The sequence below is a fragment of the Malaya genurostris genome, chromosome 2 (genome assembly GCF_030247185.1).
Source record: "Malaya genurostris strain Urasoe2022 chromosome 2, Malgen_1.1, whole genome shotgun sequence".
NCBI classification, from domain to species: domain Eukaryota; kingdom Metazoa; phylum Arthropoda; class Insecta; order Diptera; family Culicidae; genus Malaya; species Malaya genurostris.
The window spans coordinates 112,578,518-112,601,326 of record NC_080571.1 but is presented as its reverse complement, the minus strand read 5'-3'; the positions used below and the strand labels follow the sequence as shown (position 1 = coordinate 112,601,326).

The window sequence follows — 22,809 nt, the reverse complement described above, 5'->3', positions numbered from 1 at the left end:
TTTCGGCCGGTTCTTCGTGGTGCGTGATTCAGAGGCTCACTAGGTTTATAGTGCAGGTGCGGTGCGGTTAATAAAATCATGATGCCTTACCAACCGATTCCCGTTCGTGGCTGTTTTATTGTACGTTTTTTTGCATTGGTCGCCGATTGCGTGTTCGCGCTCAGTGTGATTGTGTGGAACGTGTGAAAATAGCGATGTTCGGCCTTGAAACGGAAAGGAAAAGTAAATTCAACCACTGCACTGTTACAACAAGACTAGCCGGTCGGATGCGGCAGATGGCTAGAAGCTCGATCAGATGTTTAAAACCGGCTGAAAATGCCGCTATGGCCAGTGTCGGTGAATGTCTGTGAACGTTGTGATTCACTTGTCAGTCAGATGACGGTTGCTGGATCCGAAAATGTTAGAGATTCGAAATTATTCCTTTCTTTTGATCGTGTCATCCGATAATCCTTGTCATATATCGTTCGACCAAACAGTCACAATGATCAATAGAGTAACAAAAAATTATCGCGGGAAATAATCAGCGTGCCAGTTTCGATTCCCATTAATTATACACTTGATGATTTACTTGATGACGAAAAAGACAAAATCGAAGACGTGGCCTTCACCAGTTTGCAATACTGGGGACCTCCTGACCTACTGCTGATGCCGGAGCTGCCGTACCGCAGAGATTGCTTTTTGACCGCGATATCACAAGAAGACTACATCAGAAGAAAGAAAGGATAGAGGACAACGACCGGCTAGTGGCAGAAACCAACTCCGAATAAGGCGGCCAACAGCAGCAGCCGGTCGCGTATGTTGAACTCTGTCCGTGCTCGAGAGCGCACGTAGCTGCCAAGCGGCTTTCCACGCCAGTGGTGCATCGTGACATAATCTGATCGTATATTGAATAATTGGTTTCTTCGCTTCTCTACTTTTAGCATATTGAAGTCAAATCGATTCCAAACGTTCAGGGTGTTTAGATAGTTGTGCAAAAAACGTGTTCTTCGACGTTGTTGATTGCATAGTTTCGCGATTACTTTTACACTTGTATCCAATTTATGCCGGCTTTCAATCAAATGGAAGTTTGTTTAATACTGTTGGTTTGAACAAGTTTAACTGAAATGATTAGCGCTTGGATTGATTCCCGTAATCAATGTTTGAGTGTTTCGATTTATAAAATATTGTAAATTCATGTTGTTTCAGTCATTTTCTTGTGGCATTGATTTGGATGTTCGGAAGCATGAATGAGGTGTGAGGATTGGTGATTTCTTTCGATAATAATGTGGAATTTATAGGCGCGTCATGACATTTTTAAGAGCGTTATCTGTAGATACACTCATTGTTAGCAATTTCTATGCTATCGGTAGGTCCTATATCATAATAATATCACAGAAAAAAGATATGCAAGATCACATATGAACTGTGTGTAAAATTTGCTCAATCTGCATGGCGAATACTAGCAGATGTCACCACGATCGACATGAGGTGCCACTACGATTTGGGTGCCGCATTTACACGAGACACAATTTTGGGTGCAACATTCACTTTGCGCTAGATTTTTGTTTTGCTGTTGGTTAAAATGACAAGCAAGGATGGCTTTTATCGTATCAAAGAACGTTCTTTGGCAACTCTTCAACGATTGAATCAGTGCCATAAAAGAGAGTTCGAAATCATCGCAACAACAAAAACCCGGCATGGCTCATTTAACATAGAATCGACACCAGTGCGAGAGCGAATTTCTCTCGATGACATTTCTGAGAATCAAAGGTTTGCACGCCGCTGTGGGGATCTTCTCTGAAGCAACAAACGGTCGCTTATTCTCGTTTCGCGATCCGATTCTATACAGGCAGTTGATAATTGCGATAGAATCATTTTACTATTGCCGCTTATTCTAACTATGTGCATATAACCTTTGTATAAGTTGTGTCTATGAAAATGTATGTGAATGCTCCACACAAGGGTTTTGAAATATTGCAACCTAGTATGAAAATCATCAAGTTGAATCATCGATTCGATTTTCTGCGATAATTGTCAATTTGCGATTGTCTCTTGGGAAATTCCACACAGCAACGATCATTATCAGACTGTAATATTTTTTAAGGGCCGAGAAATACTCAGAGTATGAAGTGGAGTGAAGGAATGTAGAAAAATTCTCTCGCGGTTCATGCATTGAATGACTCGAGTTCTTGTAGCATCTTCTACCGGATTGAAAATGTTGTATACAATATAGCAGCTTCTGTGAAATTTTCGGCAATCACCAACACTGATGACAAGTTTGTTTTTGTTTTATTTAATTCTCGTGTGAATTATGCGACATGGAAAAAAGTTGCCTTCAACATTTAGGGAAATCGTTTGATAAGTGTTAAAATTGTTGTAGTTGGAACATTTCTGTAACAGGCAGGAGGATTTTGTTATCGTTCCGGAACATAGTGGAACGTTTTGAAAGATAGCCGCGAATAGTCGAGTAGGTGGCAGTAGAGTTTCCAACGTATAGCAAGTTTGAAATTTACACAGGATTTTAAAAAATTTAGGTCGAGTCTGTATATCTGTTATCTGTGATAATACTTTAGAGTTCGTCGTGAACATTTCAGACATTCTTCTTGGTTAATTTCCTTCTGTTAATATCTCATTAATTTTCACGATCAACTCCCAAACGATAAAATATAGTGACATCAAAAAGGTAACGAACACTAAAATAACGAGAAAATATTTTACCGGGAATATAAACAAAGATGATTGTTATTTGCATCAGATATGGATTATTTTCATACACTTTTTATGGTGCATTTATATATAATGTTAAATGTTTATATTAAAAAAAACTGCTCGAATTAAACATAATCGTAATCAATTTGAATAAATATTAGTCTGAATGCTGAATTGAAAACTTTCCTCATTGAAACTCCCGATAAAATAATTAGTAAAACTGCAATTCCTTTTAAAATAGGTGTTGTCAAGACTAGATGTGACAAGACAAGGTCCTGACACTACATTGCGTTGCGGAGTGCCAGTCCTTCTACTACATAAAACTTTTCAATCGATTTAAGCGACACAAAGTTTAAGTGCAACGATCCTTTTACCGACACGAATGAATTCAGATCAGGAATCGAACATATGATAGCTGATAGGCTTCTAATGTCTCCTCAAAAATTATGATTTTTTTATTATTTTGCTGGCATCTTTTTGGCAACACTGTTTTGACAGATCACGCGTGAATCGTATCTTGTGTCATTGTCAAACTTGTTCAAATTGGTCTATAATTTAATTCATGAAACGACTTACGAACGAACAACGCTTGCAAATTATTGAATTGTACTATCAAAATACATGCTCGGCTAAGAGAGTGCATCGCGCACTCCTTCCAATTTATGGGCAATTTGGTTTGCCTACTGAGGGAACTATTCGGAAACTTGTGACTAAATTTCGAACCCAGTTTACACTATTGGACATTAAAGACGTCACGAAATGGACGGTGCCACATCCCACATGGCATGCGAAACAAGAGCCGCCTTCGGTTAACGGTTTATCTCACATTTTTGGCTCGTCAATTGGCCACATAGATCGTGTGATTTAACGCCTTTGGACTATTTATTGTGAGCTGATGTTAAGGCTTATGCATTCAAGGATCAACGATTGACGCCCTAGAAACCAATATTGAAGCATTTATTCGTGAAATACCGGCTGATATGTTGGAGAGAGTGTGCCAAAATTGGACCATGCACATGGGCTAATATTTGCTTGAAATCCAATCCAATAAAGATAAAGAATTCAACAAGAAATAAAATTTTTCATCATATATTGAAATCCATTCGATAAAAGCAAGTGAAGTCTTGGTATTCCATTCTTTTTGTTTTTAATTCGACTACAAGGCGAAGCTCGAACATACGAAGTTCCAGTCCGGAAAACCCATTTGATGCTATCATGAGATTATTAAAGAAAAAAAGACAAAGGAATTCGATTGACATACTTTGCATTTTTATTTTTATTTTAAAGCTGTTATTAAAACCTACAAATTGATGGCTATCCCATCCGTGCCTTTTAAAAAATGAAGAAGTTACAGCTAAAACAATTGACGGATCTCGTTGTAATTTGGAAACCGTTCATCGTACAAAAATGGCGTCAAGGAAGAAGTTGTAGGGAATCATTAGGGCACTCTAAAAAATATACACTGAAAAAAATTGATTTTTTTTCTCAATAATTTCAAAATGAACCAAAAAAAATAAATTAAAAAAAATGAGAGTTTCGATTTTTTAAAATAATTTTTATTTTAAAGCTCTTATTAAAACCTTCAGATTGATGGCTATCCCATCCGTGCCTTTTGAAAAATGAATAAGTTACAGCTAAAACAATTTACAGATATATTCGAAATTTCAAGTTCTCGTTGAAAGATAATCATTTAAAAAGTAGAATATTATTCTACAGGTTAAAGGCAATAAATTTGTTCATGATATCCTTTCTTCTAAAAGTAGCTGTTCTTGAGATACTTGGATATTTAATTATAACACCTTTTTTAATATTTCCATGAATTGTTTATTTGCTTGCTGTATCTACAATTATAACATGTACATGAATAATTCTTAATTTTATTTAAGGTTTTATTTTTGTCTGACGGAGCCTCCTCGCAGTACAAAAAGAGAAAAAAATTTGCAAGTCTCTGTAAATTTAAATCAATGTATGACATTGATGCTGAGTGGCATTTTTTGGTAGTGTTTCCATTCCATGATTCCAGGCACACAGAAATACCATTCTTTCGTTCCGATTTCAGAAACCACAATCGTCACAAGACTGTATTCGAATGACGATGCGCGTAGTACTCATACAATTTTCAAAAACTCAAAACCTTAAATATAATTAAGAATTATTTATGTACATGTAATAATTGTAGATATAGCAAGCAAATAAACAATTCATGGAAATATAAAAAATGGTGTTTTAATTAAATATCCAAGTATCTCAAGAACAGCTACTTTTAGAAGAAAGGATATCATGAACAAATTCATTGCCTTTAACCTGTAGAATAATATTCTACTGTTTAAATGATTATCTTTCAACGAGAACTTGTATTTCGGCACGGATGGAATAGCCATCAATCTGTAGGTTTTAATAAGAGCTTTAAAATAAAAATTATCAAAAAAAAAATCGAAACTCTGATTTTTTTTAATTAATTTTTTTTTTGTTTATTTTGAAATTATTGAGAAAAAAATCAATTTTTTTTCAGTGTATATTATTTTTATAGTGCCTTATTGGTTCCCTACAATTTCTTCCTGGACGCCATTTTTGTACGATGAACAGTTTTCCGAATTACAACGAGACACGTAAACTGTTTTAGCTGTAACTGCTTCATTTTTCAAAAGGCACGGATGGGATAGCCATCAATATGTAGGTTTTTAAAACATCTTTAAAATAAAAATTATCAAGAAAAATTAAAACCATACTCGTTTTTCATTTAACTTTTTCGGATTATTTTCTAATTATTGAAAAAAAAATCAAAATTTTTTTTCAGTGTATACTTTTTTAGAGTGCCCAATCGATTCCCTACAACTTCTTCCTGAACGCCATTTTTGTACAATTAACGGTTTCTGAGTTACAACGATTTGAAAAAGGCAATTTTGGTGGAATGCAAAAATACATACGCCCTTTTTTAAAATCAGTCGTGAGTCGGATTGACCTCTCAATCGGTTCAAAACTTATGGTTTGCCATACTGAAGCCATGTGCAAAATTTCATCCAAATCGAAGAAGGTCGATTCTGATTTTGTCACTTTTTCGTCTACTCATTCCTGCAATTGCTCACTTATGGAAAAGTCTAATAAGTCGTCATCCTTCCGTTCTGTATTCAATATTCCAATAACTATTCAACAACAAATACACTGTGAAGTTCACCTAGACTTCCGTCACAACACAACGCAGAGCAAACAAACTTTTAGAATAGTGCCGGTTATTAATATCGCGTCATTTTTTCTGAATTTTTATTCATTCATTATTTACTACCCCCGGTGAACGATTACAATTAGGTTGAGGCCCCGGGGTGAATAAACGATATAAAAAAATATTTTCTGCAAGACTGTCAAAAAAAATATAAAAAAAATATGTTTGCAAAATTTCAATTGACTGGTCTCGAATACAAGATATTATTCTTTTGAAAACAAGATTTGCAAGAGTTTTAACAACGCATTCAGTTTATAACTTTGCAGAAAGAGTCACGTGTCATTTGTGCTGAAAATTTTATTTCGATTTGGAGAGAAGTTGGAATTGGAGCTCAGTATGTTAAATAAATCGATATAAACATTTAAATGCAATGCAAACAATGATGGATTCATAATATTTTTATGGAGTAGTTTTTTCATGTAATCCTTGTTTCATATCGCTATTAATGCTAAACAGCAACAATCTTGTTTAATAACTAAAATTCACTATTAGTAGTGTTGGCACGATAGTTTTTTTTTGCCTTATAAACTGATTAAAATTATTTCAATGCATATTTACAAAACAAAATTTTATTAAGGAAGTTATAACAAGTTTAAATGATTTGTTTTAGTCTTGTTGAGACGTGAAGCCGTATTGAGCTAGTTTTGAATTTGATTAGACACCGCAAGATATAGACTTGTGATGCGGCCAAGTAAAGTGAAGCATGCTTGGTCCTTCTAATCAAGCTAGCTACGGGTTCAAGTCACGTCTCTGCGGTAACATTTTCGCGGTTTTCATAACATAGTTGCATTCTCATGTCATTTTTCTAATATGTTTCTTCCGTTAAATACTGATCAAATTTAAGTTCAAATGTGATTAATTACTGGAACGAACTTCAATTAGGTTTATCATTCTATACTCGAGAGAAAATTAAATACAGAATTTTCGTCGGAACGAGGCTTCTAGAACGTAATGACGAAATGTCGCTTGGCTAGGGCAAACTAGAGTTGATATAAACTTAATTGAAATAATGATGAAGCACTTTAGTGTCAATCAGGGTCGGGTTCAGGAATGCATTTTAATTCAACGATATTTTATTTTTGTTGTTGTTGGATGAAACGTCAATTCCACGATAGTGAAATTGTAGATCATTCGCGTTTCACTTTCAATCTAATCAGTATATAAAAAAATTATAACACATAATAATGGAATCGTTTCATCGAATCAATCTTGATGTCTTGCTCACAAAAGCGTCACTATCTAACACCGTATCGTTACTTCATTAATCGTTTTTAGATTGGTCCGACTTTAAGGTAACCTAATTTGATGGACAAGCTCCATATAAAATCCGGTAATTCGGACTAGGTCATCTATGTTAGTCCAACAGCAACGAGAACGACCTTGTCGGGTGTCTCGTGGGCCGTAACTTATGTGAAAAGTAACACCAATTTGTGATGCAACCAAAAAAAAACATTTGTTTATTTTGACGGTTTACAAATGGAATGGTCTTAAGAGTATTTCACAAGAACTGGTTTTGGGCATCAATAGCGCAGCGCATCGACGAATGCCGCCAGTAACAGGGTGACGATACAATTTTCCGCTTGCTTATGCGTGCCAGGTTAACCTTTCAGCCGGCATTGTTGGTAATTGGGCAATGATCCGCTCAGGTGGAACGATGTTTCGGGTGTTTTCGTTCAGTTAGAAGCAGCTCATTTTTCTTCTGATGTTTCAATCATTGGAATTAGATTAGGTTCGGGTAGGCCGAGTAGTTAAATTTGGTGATTAGTTATGTAGTTTTTATTATCATGACGAGCCTGTTCTGTAGCCTAACGTTAGTTTTGTTAATGTCTAGCCCATGCAATTTGATTGAGATGATGCACACTTTATGTTTGTATATATGTATGTATTGAGATACCATGAATTCAAGGCATTTCCAGTAGTTGCTGGTAGGCTTACTGTAAATGTGTATACATGTTACCCGTAGCCTTCGAATTATTGTTGAATGCTGGTACAAAAGAGCAAAACTGATTGAACTACGTCGTAGGTAGTGTCACCTAAGCGCATTTCACTGATGCTACGAATCCACATACAGAGTAATTTTATTTGCAAAACGATTTCTCTGAATAGGAAAAACAACTGGATCAAGTGCCGGCTCTGTTGTATTTTTTCACAAATTTCCACTTTTACGAATGCATTTCTTCAGTCTTTTCTCGTCTGTTTTCTCATAAGTTATTAGAAAACGACGCCATGTAGGTTTTACTACATAATTCTTCATCCCAACCCAAAGAACAGCGTTCGGCATTAAGCTGGCTTGATTGTAATCATTTCAAAATTTCGCAAATAGGGTGATGAACGACTTAAAGGCGCGAGAAATGGAATGATGAAATTTCAGATCGGAAATGTTGCTACCGTTTATCTAGATTATCTATGATGCGATCAGAAGATCAGAAGTTTATATACTACAAACTGCTTTCCAGTGGTAAAACAATCCAAATATCATTGAATTCAATTAAACTAATACGTTTGAAAGGAATATTATCAGGATTTGAAATCATACACCTGTTCGTAATTTTTCGTCAAGACAACGTTCGGCCTTGCGTCTCCGATCCTGGACTAGAATTGAAAAATCAGAGCTTCAGTAGATGACCTGTGGTATGCGAATTTTTTTTTGTTGTATCAGTCAGGATGCTTTAAAGGCACTCAGTTCGAATGATTCTCGGTCGAATGTGGTGATCGCATGCCGAACTTATTTTTGTCCGTTAATTCAATGCCGGGTTTAATCTTTAAGTGATGGATCAAACTTGGATCGACTCGAAAACTTCCGCATTTTAATTGCAGTTTACTGTTTAAAGGTATCCAATCATTTTAGTATTACTGCAAATGGATCTAGACTGATACGTTGGTTATTTGGTCGAAAAAATTCTATGTAAAATTGTACCAAATCTAATGCAGATAAAAGGAATGTGACGTTTTGCGTTGTTTTATGCGAGAGTTGAATTTTACTCGTACAATTAGCTATTAAAGTTTATTTGAAAAAAAAAAAGTTTCGACGAAAAAGATCTAAGGAATTGAAATGCATTTCAGGGGAATCATATATAAATTGGTTTCACATTCATTTGTGGCATTAACCACTTTTTTATAACTCTCACAAACATCTGGCATCCTGTTTGAATCAGGCATCAATTGTACGTTGTATCACTCGTTGTGTATTTCCTGCTTTATAGACTTTCGATTTCGGTTTCTGACGCTATTGCTTATCGCGAATGATTGCTTAGGGATGCACCGTGAAAGACAATAAACAGAGTGTTCGGAAAAGATGGGCGCCTAGAAGTGTTTCATAAATTTCTCGAAATAATTGGATTCAAATAACACGTCACCAGAGAACAGTTAAACATGTTAACCATTTCCACTGCCTCTGAATATCCATGATGAAATAACACACGTTCCCGAAAGAAAGCAAAGAAGCGATTTTTTCCACGACCAGCAAATGGACATAAAAACAATCTTGCATCCAGTTCTTTTTGTATGTGCACTAAGTCTTTCTCACCACTGTTTTATTGCAGTCTTTCTCACCACTGTTTTATTGCACGTAAGATCGTACATTCAATTAATACTTCCATTTGAGATTTACCGTAAAAACTTTCCACATTCTTCGAAACTAATCGCAATATTCAATATGGCTGACGCAATTTTAACGTATGTCTTGCTTTAATAATGTTTTACGAAAAATCGTGTAAAATTATGCGTAAATTAGTTGAAAATAAAATAAATTGAATAAAACTCTATAATGTTGTTATACAATTTGCGAGAACAGAAAGAAATTTACATGTTTTGGAGCATTCGTTTCATGTGCATGCTATATAGCAGAAAAATACAGAAATTATCCAATATTGCATTTTTTCAAGCATTTTTGCTAAATTCTGGTCAAAGATCTGCAAACTCAATTTTCACATGGTGACTATTCTACCTGAGTATTGCTCGTTTGACTTGTGTGTCGTTGCCTGATATCACTTAATATGTAACTGACGGAACTACGTATCCGAGTTTTTAGGTTTTCATTCATAGCTGAATCTGTGTATGGTGAGCTGAAATCGAAAGATATTCTATCGATTCTCACCAAACGAGGCAAGAAGCTATATTCAGAGGTGTTAATCGTTCTTTCTGGAGTGAGTGAATGCTTGCAGTATTGAGTTTGAAAGGTTTAGTGGTGGTAAATTTACTACTGCTCAAAAATATTGCGAATCGGCTCTTTATTCTTTTTATGACTAGAGAACAGTGCTACTTGACCAAATTTGTTCTGATTTCTGGTTCGAGCTTAACTAATTTGAAGGAATATGAGAACACACATCAGTACGACATTTTTCATCACTACAACGCTTGGCTTTTGCCTCTCCGACATTGAAACTTCATTCAAACACTATAAATTGGCAAAGAGATGGGGAAAAGCTTACGATTCTGATGAATAATAATTAAAAGAAAAAATGTGTAAACTTTTTTTTCACTATGAAGCCTTTTTTCTGAATTTTCAAAGTCTTTAAAAGATTTTAGCCATTTTATTACATTTCAATTTTTTAAGTGAATGGTTCAAACTTTTTCACAACAATATTTCATTTCACGAAATTGTTTGCGACTTATCTGCATGTTTCTATAGCTGTGAGAAACGACAACTTTCGCTTTTATTAGAAATAATATATACAAAAAATGATTGATTGAATGGAGGTTTATTTTTGGCATTTATATTTTTTTGTAAAGCAGTTTTAAGTTTGTGATCCTTTGCTTCTCGCACTAGAACACGTTGCTCAAAGTAGAAAATATTAGTGTGATAGTTGAGTAAATCGCAGATGGGGAATTACGCTGTACGTAGCTCATGTAGGTTCACGCCTAACATTTGCGGTTTTGCTACCCGCGAAAAAAAAAACTAATAGTCATGTAGATAAACAAACATTACTAATATGATGGTGTAATTCTGTTATGCTCACAACTTCCGTTGAAAACCGATCTTGGAAAACGTAAACAATAACTCTACTGAAAAATATCCCAACGAATTAGTTACGTTATGATCATCAAACTGTCGATTCATACCGAATCTAGCCCGCAGTGACGAAGACTTTTACTTGGTGCAGTTCCAGCTCGGATACTGCATTCACAGCCATAGATATTACTTACATTCGAAAGATAATCCACAACTGCAAGTCTTTCACTTCCTCCATCTCTTGCGAAGCTCACGTGCCGATATGGAAGCCAAAGTCCGCCCTCACTCAGGCCACAGATCCCGCACGGCCGGCAATCTCGACACGATAGTAATCGGAAAGCTGCTCGACGTGTTTGGAGGATAATCGCTCGAATTACTTAATTTTTGTGTTACACTCGTTGATTTTTCCCTTTGTTGTTGCTGTTGTCTGCTCGCGTGTCTACGAGTTGTCACTTGCTTCTCGTTTGTCCCGCTATCTATATGTAAGCAGTTGCATCAGTGAACTGCAAACTTCTTTGTGCACTTTTCTAATGTTGTTGTTTCTTTTTACAATGCAATTTTCACCAAGACAAGTTTCATCAAGCTGTGTAAGGTCTGTAACATCACTCAACGTGAAATTGGATCTAAAGTCTGGTAAAATTGTTAGTTCGTTAGTCCGTTGTTCACGTTGCTGAAGTTTTATGTGTCACTTCCATCGGGTTTAATTGAAAACACTTTCGTTACACTTTACAACTGTTGGTCCGTTCGGATGCTGGATTCAACCTGCTTGGAAACCTGCAAAATGGTTCTCAAAATTGTTTGAAGTAATGGTATATGTCATGATTTTTTTTCATTGTCCAATGTGTCACCACTTCAACAAGTGTTTGGCAACCGAATGAAGCTTTCAATCGGAACACTGCACACGACCATATACAGGACTTCTGTACTGGATTGTTGAGGTTTTTGGAGGATACCACCTGGGACTAAACTACATTCAAGATTTGTGTGCGAGGATCATAAAAAAACTTGTTTTTTTTTCGCAAAGGTCATCGAATTTCTTATGTAACATTCATGATTCCGTTTACAAAATAACTATCTCAATCTCTTTTTGGGTTAGTTGACATTTTCTCGCATTTAATTTATATTGACAAACCTTGTGAACATCTATTATTAAACGTATTGGTTTCGTTACGCGGTTCACGTTATTGATTGTTCACAACATTGAGTAAAACTAGCTTGAACAAATAGGAAATATTACCGAATAAGCACTAAATAGAGAAATATACAAACGGAACTTCAAAGGCTTCGAAAAGTAGCATGAGAGCACTCATACTTTTGTTAGTATATAAACAGTTCCGGCATTACCGCATCGAAGATGATCGATCCAAACATGCATCCCGTTCGAAAGTAAGTACGTTCGTTTTTTACACAGACTCAATGTCACTTCACTTTTTATGATCACTTTCAGATGAATTGTTATGCAATTGCTACTGTGTAGTGGATTGATTTTGTTATGTAACCTGTCCTAATTCAACGGTATTTTGCTTTAAATCAAAATCACTCATCACTTCTCAACCTTTACACACGCACAAATCAATCTAGAATGTAGTCTTCCCCCTTTGTGTATCCTCCGCATGGCACCACCAATTAGCTTTCATATTATTCAACACACTTCTTCTAGTGGAAAACAATCGCCTATGGGTTTGTTCCAAGGATTTTCGGAACGCGAACGCGCGCCCGCGAAACACGTCTTTAGAGCACGGCTTCAGAAATAAAACTAATGATTTTTTACCACCAAATCAGCTGAAATGTACCTTCTGCATATTTTCTGTGGCTCAGCGTATGCACCGTCGCAAGTGCTTTGCGCCGCTTTGCCGCCTGCTTTGCTTCGGCTCCGTGTGGCGACGGCATCGACTGACCGGCGATGTTGTTGTGTTGCACTTGTTGGTTGCTACCATCGTGATACATCTAGCTTATGTTTCAGAAGGTGGCTCGCGACGCGTGCGACACGTGCGACGGAACAGTTGAACTATTCTGCATCAAACGTTCAGTCTTTCCATTCGCCCCGGGCGCAACAATTTTAGGGAGGCGGCAAAGTTTTTGCTCGCCCAAGTCATCTTTCTGGAGATGGAGTTCAGTTTCGTTTTTTTTTGCTCACTAAACCAACGATGGGGGGCGGAAAATCTCTTATTTTGCCCCGGGCGCCAAATTTTTTCGGTACGCCACTGAGGTGACTTCAAGCAAGTCGTGTTTTGCCTTGAATTTATCTTCAATTCGACATTACTTAATACGGTTAAGATAAATCACATTTACAGGAATAGGATTAATATCATCATATCATATGGAACGCAATTTTCCTCTAACACAGACATAGATTAGTTGCAAATTGAAACGTGTGTCTTTCGTGCATTTCAAATCTCGTGGAAGGCACACCTACTAGTTTGAATGCGTGATAAACGAAGTATTATCTTAGATTGAGTTGTAGAATACTTGGTACGTTTTCAGACATTCATTCAGTTTCATTGCAATTCTTCACTTATTCATCAATCGTCATCCATACCACAGATAACAGATATTCAGGCTCGAAAAAAATTCCAACACTCAGTGTAAATTTCAAATTAGCTATAATTAGCGTTGTAAAAATGCACTCACTGCTTCCACAAACTCGACTATTCGCCGCGATCTTTCAAAACGTTCCACTATGTTCCACTACGTTCGGGAGCGATAATAAAATTCTTTTATATAAATATTACAACTACAACAATTTCAATACTTCTCACACGATTTCCCTAAGTGAAAAACAGCTTTATCTCTACCGTTTAAACCACACGTGAATTTAATCGAAATAAAACGAAAATAAACTTATCGTTTAAGCAAAGCCTTGGTATTACATTCCTGTAGTGGAATTTGACCTTCTGTTTCAACAGACTTTGCAGTCGATTCAGAGTGTACATAACCATTTCATGGCGGGTGCTACGATTCTACTGACATTACGAATCCTTCCAGGTCAGGGCCCGAACATACAGCAACTGGTTTTAAGATCAGTGCCCTATGCATTAAACCGCCAACCCACTATAAACTTACCGTTTTAACCAACAGCAGTGCAGCATTCACATCACGACACTATTTTGAGTGCTATATTCACTTCATGCGAAATTTTTGTTTTGGTGAACTTATCGTTTTAATCAACAGCAAAGCAAAAATCTTTTCGATCACTAATTAGATCTACATGTTGATTCTAACCCCGTTGTTCGCCCACGTTTATTTACCACCCCCTCCACCTACCTTCATCATCCATTTACCTATCCATTTTTCTCTTCTCTCTCTGGCCGTTTAAGCAAGAACCCTATTGCTGCCCTGTAATGCTTGGTGTTATCAACTAGTTATAGGGTTATAGGTTTAGTTTTAATTGTTAGTCTTTAATGTTAGTGTTAAGCCTTATTGTATCTGTTGGATCATTGTAATCTGTCGATACAAAAGATGAGGAGGTTTTATGCCTGCTGGAGAGAGAGAGAGATTGCCAAATTTCGTCTCCATCGGGCTTTTCCCTGCTCCCCAAAATAAACAAAATAAACAAAGTAAACAAAGAAGAGGTAGTTACTTTAGATTGACCATCTCAGTCACCAAAATGCAATTATACAACAGAAAATGTGTAGGAACTAAAAGCAACACTACTTGGCAAACGTTAGGCTTACTTTTTGAATTAGCTTTCCCAAACAATTTGAAAAAAAAGGTAAAACGAGTGAGGCATTTTCCAAAAGAATATGCAGAAAACCTCGACATTACCACAATTCTATATAACAGACTGTAAAATAACTAAGTTCAAATTATTTTCAACGAACTATGACATGGATCCTTATCTGAATTAACACCAATCAATGCAGAAATAAATGCCTCAGTTCAGAGGTAAATTTGTGCACATGACATTTTTCGGACAGTGTGTGAACCACGAGAAGTTTTTTTTTTTTATTGGGAACTATCCCACAAAGTCGTTCAACCTATCCTCTTTAGCAATCAGCTCATTCAATCTGAATATAACGGGGAACGTGCCACTTGAGCCAATTTGTTCTGAAGTTATTAGGTAACAGATCTTTTTCTCTTTTCGTTTAAATGTTACTCGCCAAAGTTGTTGTAGTCCTCTGGTGGTGGCGTCAACCGCCGGAATCAACCAAACTGGTTCTGCGGGATGCCCGGAGATCTTACTGCAGTCTTCTGTTCCATGGAGGCCAATTCTCGAGCCAGATACGGATTGCGCAAACCTCCTTGTGGTCATGGGAAATCGGAAAATTGATTCGAAAATAGTCGTCACTTAACTGTATCTATTTTTCTACCAGATTCGTGTAAGACACGAAGCCGTTGGCTTTGGATGTCGGCTACGAGTCAAGTGGAGCCTACTAACACAGTTGTTCGTTTTTTTTTACCGACGTCTGCTTGATTCGGTTGAAAATGCTCTCAAGGAACCGTTCTCCTTCCAAACATCGGTGCGGAGGCTTCTTGAAACTGTCGATCGTAATGACTGTTTATTCGACGACATGTAAACAAAACATGCGATCCATAATACCTCACAGGTCGGTTTTTCTATTGCTTTTTCACCGATCCGGGTTGCTGTTAAGTACCGAGCAGTTCGGCGATTGATGGCGAGGAAAAAAAGTAAAAACTTTGCACAATGCAAGACCCATTTACGAGATGATGTAACATTGCACATTCCAACGTTACGGTCGTCGTCTAGCAATGAGAGAGAGACGCTTTTTTTCATTTGTTTTTATTTTTCTGCTTGAGCAGAATCGAGTGTAAACAAGCATGTACGCTGGCTCCCTCTGGAATTATAGTTTCCCTGTAGCACAGGGGAAGCTTATTTCACTTACTCGGACGGTAAAACGGTGGCGCCAATAAAAAGTGTTTCTTGAGGTGTTCAGGAACGACGTGTTGCTCGTTGGCTTTATTTTTGATCGGTGTTTGAATACAAAACTGAAATCAAGCATTAGCATACTTGACGTTTATTACCGGTGTGTTTTATGTCGTGATTCAGTTCCTCATAGTTGTAATGGTCTCGAACAGCGATAGATGAGTGTTATTCTTCTGCTGCGGGAACATTCCGGCTTTAGTAGGTGATAAATTTGGCAATTTGAATATCTTCCAAAATTACAAATGATGAATATATTTTTTGAATTGTTTATTATTATTTATTTTATTCAAGAACTGCATGAAAGAGATGAAATTTCATTATCTATCATTGTCAAATCCATATGACTTTTATGAAGTACCAACTTTCAAAAGACTATGTGTGAAATTTCATGACATTTCGATTAGCAGGAAACAATTACAGCATTTTAAGGCAAGCTACTTTTGTCATTCTCAAAAGAATGAATTCAAATCAATTTCGTGTGTTATGTATTGCTTCTTGATGCTTCTGTGTGTATGTGCGTGCACCCTGCAACGTATTTTTTCGCTCAATTTTCTCGAAGAAGGCTGAATCGATCTCAACAAGCTTAGGCTCGTTTGAAAGTAAAGTAAAGCGATTTCAACAAACTAAGACTCGTTTTAATGATACTATTAGTACAATAAACAAGTTTGAAGTTTAAATGGCTGTGACTTACGGTTTGGACTGTTATTCGATTTCGGAGATATATGGCTGACACGACAAGTTTTGGAAATATTTCCGTATAAGTCAGTTTATTTGTTTCTATCCGTATTATTGCTGATATGCTTAGTTTGAGAAATGTTTCCGAATGTATGACATAATCCCTGAAGCATTCCTTTTTGAACTACTCTGAATAAAATCGTGCCAAAAATGAGCCCAAATTAGAGTCAAACAATATTTCAATATTCAATGAAAGAAAAAGGCATTATCACACCACTCTGTATTCGATAAAATGGCACACCGGAATCTTCTGTAAATTTTGAGCCTTATAAGAAGAAATGATAAGAATGTCCAAAGAAGTTCCTGATCTGACTGGTGATTTGCGGATGTGGTGAAAGCAGCACTTCCTTTATCATTTCCGGAACAATTAAAGAAGCGATTCGCACGTTAGAGTGCCTCAAGGAGCTTTTTTGGCCATTTATAAGGGAGCACAAAGGGTCAATTCGGTCTTGACGTGATTTAGCATCTTGCCACTACGCACGAATCGAATTCCAGTGGTCCGACCTTACGGAAATAATGTTTTGCCAAAGACACAAAAGCACCAAATTCATTTAAACATCGCCCAATTGAAAAAGTAATTTTGTGATCAATTAGGATTTTGGTACCACATGAGTAACCAACCGGTTTGCTATGAGTGCGCATGGATATGTTATACATTTGGTACTGTAAAGTAATCATTTATTATAAGCTGTTTCCATATGGAAAAAAACAACTACGAATTCAGTTATACGTGCATACTTTGTTTACAAAAGAGGAATAATTTTTATCAGGGAATTTTTCTTAGAGATAAGAAGTTGGTATTCAGAGAAGACTTTGGAAATCAATTACTATATTTCTTCGCCAATAGTGACCAAGGCATCTACGAGATAGGCATTATGAAGCAACCCTTAAAATCAAATTGTCAAACGGAGAAAAACAAAAAAGAAATATATATATATATATATATATATATATATATATATATATATATATATATATATATATATATATATATATATATATATATATATATATATATATATATATATATATATATATATAAATGCAGAGATCATTCTTTGTAATCGCATCACGTAAGAATAGATGGACGGATTTACATGATTATTTTTTTGTTCGATCAGTTTCTATCCCCACCGGGTTCGTACATCAAAAAATTTAGGAAAACTTGTCGGAAAAGTGGGAAAAATCCAATGGAATTTTCCACTGAGAAAGTCGCCAATGATAGCTAGATCTACGATTGATGTGTGGCGCGCAACGAGTTGCATAAGTGCTTGGCAGTCGAAGAAAAGAATACTAGATCGTTGAAAAATTCGTTTGGCGCGCAGCGAGTAGTTTTGTGTGGAGATTTCACATACATACTTGATTGATGTGATTCGTCATTCCGAGTCACGTGCTAAATTGGGTATCAACATTATTGTTTACCAAATTATTTAATGATGTAACGCATATGAGTGTTCTAGCTATATCGTAAACAGGATCAAAAGTTCTGATATTGTTTACCAGAAGATGCATTGTGTGTAATGTAATCAGTTAGATGATTAATGTTGGCCATCGTAGTCGTGAGTTGAACAAATCACATTATAGAACGATTTTTGTACGAATCAATGAAAGGATTCTGCTGTTTAAATAATGAGATCAAACAAAGAGGTTTGCCTTGCATTTAGCATGCTGAAGTTCGTTCGCGTCGGGTAAATTCTGGTGGATTGAAAACCATTAGTTGTGAGATTTTATGCATTGACTCGAACGATAAGCTGAAAACTGGTACAATCACTCCTCATGTTCACTCCGCTACACCAGAAGAATTGCACATTATTTTCATTTAAAACATTCTGATATAGATTCTCAGTACCGAACTCCAACATTCGTTAACACAACTATTAAACGAATGCAGTGTTCATGTTAAATTTAATGGACACAATATTTAAAAGAATGTTAACTTAAACTTTCGAATGTCCAAGAATCACACATTTTATCTTTCGGTTTTTTATCAATATCAAACTAGCTAGAGATTGTGAGAGGAGAAAGAATATGAAAAATGTAGAGGCATAGTACTCAAGGACGAGTAAGGATTTAGCATTAGCCTTAGCATTAGAGACCGTCCGTGTGTTGCTACTCCGTTATTGATCTGGACCAATTGAGATTGCAAAATGATTTTTTGAAGTAACATGTTTGGGAATAACACATTGTTTCACACTGTGCAAACTGTATTGAACCATGCATGCTGATCAATACCGACGCCGGCCACGTCCGAATGCAGATCTACTTGGGAGGGAAAGGATTATTAGTTCGATGCATGTTGCTACTAGGAACCGAGGAATCCTCTACATTCCCACATGCATCACAGGAGAGGATACTTTGTTAGTAAATGTTTTAATAATGTTATCATGTGTTTATTGCTCTGGGTAGCCGGCTATCAAGAATGTTTTAAAGTATTATCGTTTTATGTGTTACTTTGTGCTGGCAATATAATGCACGAAACAGTCAATCTCAGAAATTGACAAAACTCCGGACAGCCGGCTGTCGAGTATGCAGTCACTCGTTTATGCATCTACCTTTCGCGTTTTGTTTTAGTCATGCAAAAAAACACATGCGGATTGATAAAAAAAGGCATCATCTCACTGCTAGGTGGATTAATCACGTTTTTATAAATGAAACTACATGATACAAAATAAACGAGCGAATAGGATTTAGACAAAAAAGTTGATTCATTGCATTGAAATATTCTAAACAGTTATTATAAAATCATTTTAAATCACCAAACAAAGGTCAACAGATTTCACTCGCGTCTTGATTCTTAATTATTTCCGCTTTATTATTTTAATTATTTATTAAAATTATTAATTGGTTATATTAGTTGATCTGGGCAGCCGGCTACCGAGAAAAATATTAATTTAGTGTTTGAAATATTAATATCAAGTGTTTTTTACTATGTATTCAATATACCGATATATGTTATCTCTGTTATTAACTTTGTAATATAAACGGATTTGCGCAATGGTTGATTTTTATCATTCATTTTATAATCCTGAAAGACAATCAATAACATGGAAGAAAAAATCATTCCTAATAAAACTTTTCTCCGAAGCTAGACGGAAATTGATAGGTTGAATAAAGAGATGATTTAGTAAAATAGAGTAATCAGAAGTAAAACATTGAAAATATCTGATAACTGAAAGGAAAAAGAAGCTCCTGCAATTGTCACCTTTTACGACATGGAAGCAGGAACCCAGTGGATCTATTCTTGATTCATTTTTTTCCGCCGGATTCCACACGGCATCTAGGCTAGTACTGTCCGGAGAGAGCTAATAGGTACTATCAATCTCCTAGTGGACCCCAGCCCCTAGTACTCAAGGAAGAGTAAGGATTTGAAGAAAAAGTGCGGAAAACTTCGACCTAACAAGGTTCATTTAAGTAAGCAGAAGGTTTCTCGCATCTAAACTTTTACCTTCTGCCAGAGGAGTCGAACATAGCGATGCGAATCATCCGAGTCTCTGATATGTCAGTAATTTACTAAATAATTACTGACTGACCAGAAGTCGTAAATTAAAAGTAAAAAAAAAATTTGTCGCTAAATTGTTGATCTGAAATTGTTCCTGTGGTTGTCACGCTACGAACATTCATCAAACACGACTAAATATTATCACCAGACTAGCGAGAAGTGACGAACTACAAGTCGCTAATTTACTTTTGTAAATTAGCGGAATCAATTTAAAGTAGTCATCTTAGTTACTTTTTATCTCATATGTCGAAACCAACCAACCGAAAGTTTGAGAGAGATCTACAATCGCTGTTCGATGCACTGACTCAAAAAATGATATGGCGATCGGTGAATTCGCTTAGTTTTTGCGTAACAAAAGCTTTTAACATATTCACAATATTTTTTTATGAATTCATCGCAGCCAAGTAATCAGTAAAACAATGGAAAGATACAATAACAGCATAAGACGTTTGAAATTTTTACTGTCCGAAAACATAAATTCAAAAAAAAATTCGAGCGAGACGAAGTTCGACGGGTCAGCTAGTATTGTATATATTCATAAGTGTTTTACAATTTTGATAATCAATCCATGAAGCTCTGATCGATCGTGCACTGGCACGCTTATTGTGTTATATTCAACATGTTCATGTTTTAATATTCGATGCCATGTATAATGTTTCTTCAGGGAGGTTCATCACGAAGAGCGTGCATGACATGCCTCCCACAAGCGCCGAAACAGTTCTCATTTTAACGAATGATCAACTTAATTTACACACCATTATTGCTGATATTTTCACGGGTTGGAAACATGAGTTCGTTTGAATTTCTCATTTGGATAGAGATCTTTTACATTGTGAACGCTACAACTGACTGACAAATTACATTCCTGCAGAGTTTGATATATGACAAAGCAAAAAATACTTGAATAAGACATAACTAATTACGCTTTTCAACTGGTACTAGTACGACAGGAAAAAAATAGTAATGTCGCTAGATTTCACATACTCCGATTTGGATGAAACTTAGCACACGTCTTCATCGTAGCAAATCCTTTGTTCTCCACGGTCGTAGAGAGTAATTCGATTCAAGATTACTTATTCGAAAGCGTTAATGTAGTTTTTCCCACTAATTTTTTAAATATTTGTAACTCGAAAACCGTTACTGGAGCTATAAAACTATATTCTGGTGTTTGAATGACTTTTTCTTTCGAAAACATGAGGTTTTGAGAATATTTTCAAACATAAACCACTCATCCCTTCCCTCTTTTTCTCAGTCTTCCAATCAACTTTTATTTGTTAGCGTTAAGCCTGAATATATTTGTTGGATCATTGTAATCTGTTGATACAAAAGATGAGGAGGTTTTATGCCTGCTGGAGAGAGCGAGAGAGATTACCAAGTTCTACTTCAATCGCACTTTCCCCTTGCTCCCTGCTCTCCAAAAAGATCCGACTTACGGAACCGGAGGTACACGAAGATAGGTACAACAAAATGAAACTAATGTGCATTCAATTCTCTTAGTTATTGCTGAACCAATATTCATGAACTTAAATTTAAATGGTTTCATCAACTGATATTGAAAAATCATCTGAAATTGCATTCCGATTCAGGAATAACAAAGGAAATTTTGAAAACTGTTGTAAAACATATTTAAATTAGGAAGTCTTTTTAGTTGATGTCCGCACAAACTTCCTCCGACTATACTGATTTCCGATTCCCAAATTCAAAAGCACCAGAATTAGTCATCTACACTGAGGCCTCTTTTTACGCGGGGATACGTATTGCGTAAAAAACCGGAGATCCGCGTAAATAACCGCTCGATGTAAGGTTTTGCTTCGACTAAACAAGCATTTTAAACGTGAAAAACGTCTAATGGTCAGTTGCTATCTAGTAATTAACTTTCAGCAGTGCTAATGTCTCTATTTACAGTATAAAAAACTAAAGAAACAAAGCAATTTCTTTGATATACGATTTTTTTCATAACAGTCACTCTACGGACATTATGCCCACCTTCGATTTAACAGTATGTTTCGAGTTAAAATATTGTTTTAAAGATTTATAACGGTTATTGAAACAAAACAAAAAATAGCGTTGGGAGGATCAAAAATGTTGGTTTCCCATTAACTAATTAACTGATTATGCAATTGAGTTCTGATGCAAAGAATATCTCCTTTATCTGCTTTTCTTCTATATCGACATTTCAAGGGGCATATTGTATCATTGTTGTGGGGCTGATTTGTTGAAATAATACAGAAATACATACATTCTCGAAGAAAATATATCAGTACACTAGCTGACCCGTCGAACTTCGTCTCGCCCGTTTTTTTTTAATTTATGTTTTCGGACAGTAGAATTGTCAAACGTTATGCTGTTAATGTATCTTTCCATTATTTTACTGATTACTTGGCTGCGATGAATTCATAAAAAAATTGTGAATATGTTAAAAGCTTTTGTTACGCAAAAATAAAGCAAATGCACCGCGAATCATCTTTTGAGTCAGTGCATCGAATAGCGATTGTTGATCTCTCTCAGACTATGGTTTCGTCATATGGAATAAAAAGTGAAGCAAAAATAACTGAGATGACTACTTTAAATTGATTAGAACAAATTTACAAAAGCTGCCCTCGCGACTTGTAGTTCGTCACTTCTCGCTAGTCTGGTGATATTATTTAATCGTGTTTGATGAATGTTCGTAGCGTGACAATCACAAGAAAAATTTTCCATTAACAATTTAGCGATAAAACTTTATTTTTACTTTTAATGTATGACTTCTGGTCAGTCAGTAACTATTTAGTAAATTTTTTGGTGTGGGGGAGTGTGGTGGGCAAAAAAAAAATTTTTTTTAACATATCAGA

The 22,809-nt window shown here is 36.0% G+C and overlaps 2 protein-coding genes across 7 annotated transcripts in view; one reads left to right on the top strand and one right to left on the bottom strand.

The window, feature by feature from the left end:
- Positions 1 to 12,882, bottom strand: part of LOC131427959 (glucose dehydrogenase [FAD, quinone]) — a 35,044-nt gene extending 22,162 nt beyond the window's left edge. The window contains exons 1-2 of the mRNA XM_058591564.1: positions 12,511 to 12,882; positions 11,054 to 11,633 (exon numbers count right to left, since the gene is read on the bottom strand). The gene's annotated coding sequence lies outside the window, so the exon portion shown is untranslated. The remainder of the gene's footprint in view (positions 1 to 11,053; positions 11,634 to 12,510) is intronic.
- LOC131427964 (flotillin-2) overlaps positions 1 to 22,809 on the top strand; it is a 475,383-nt gene that overhangs the window by 142,257 nt on the left and 310,317 nt on the right. The gene's annotated exons all lie outside the window — the stretch shown is intronic.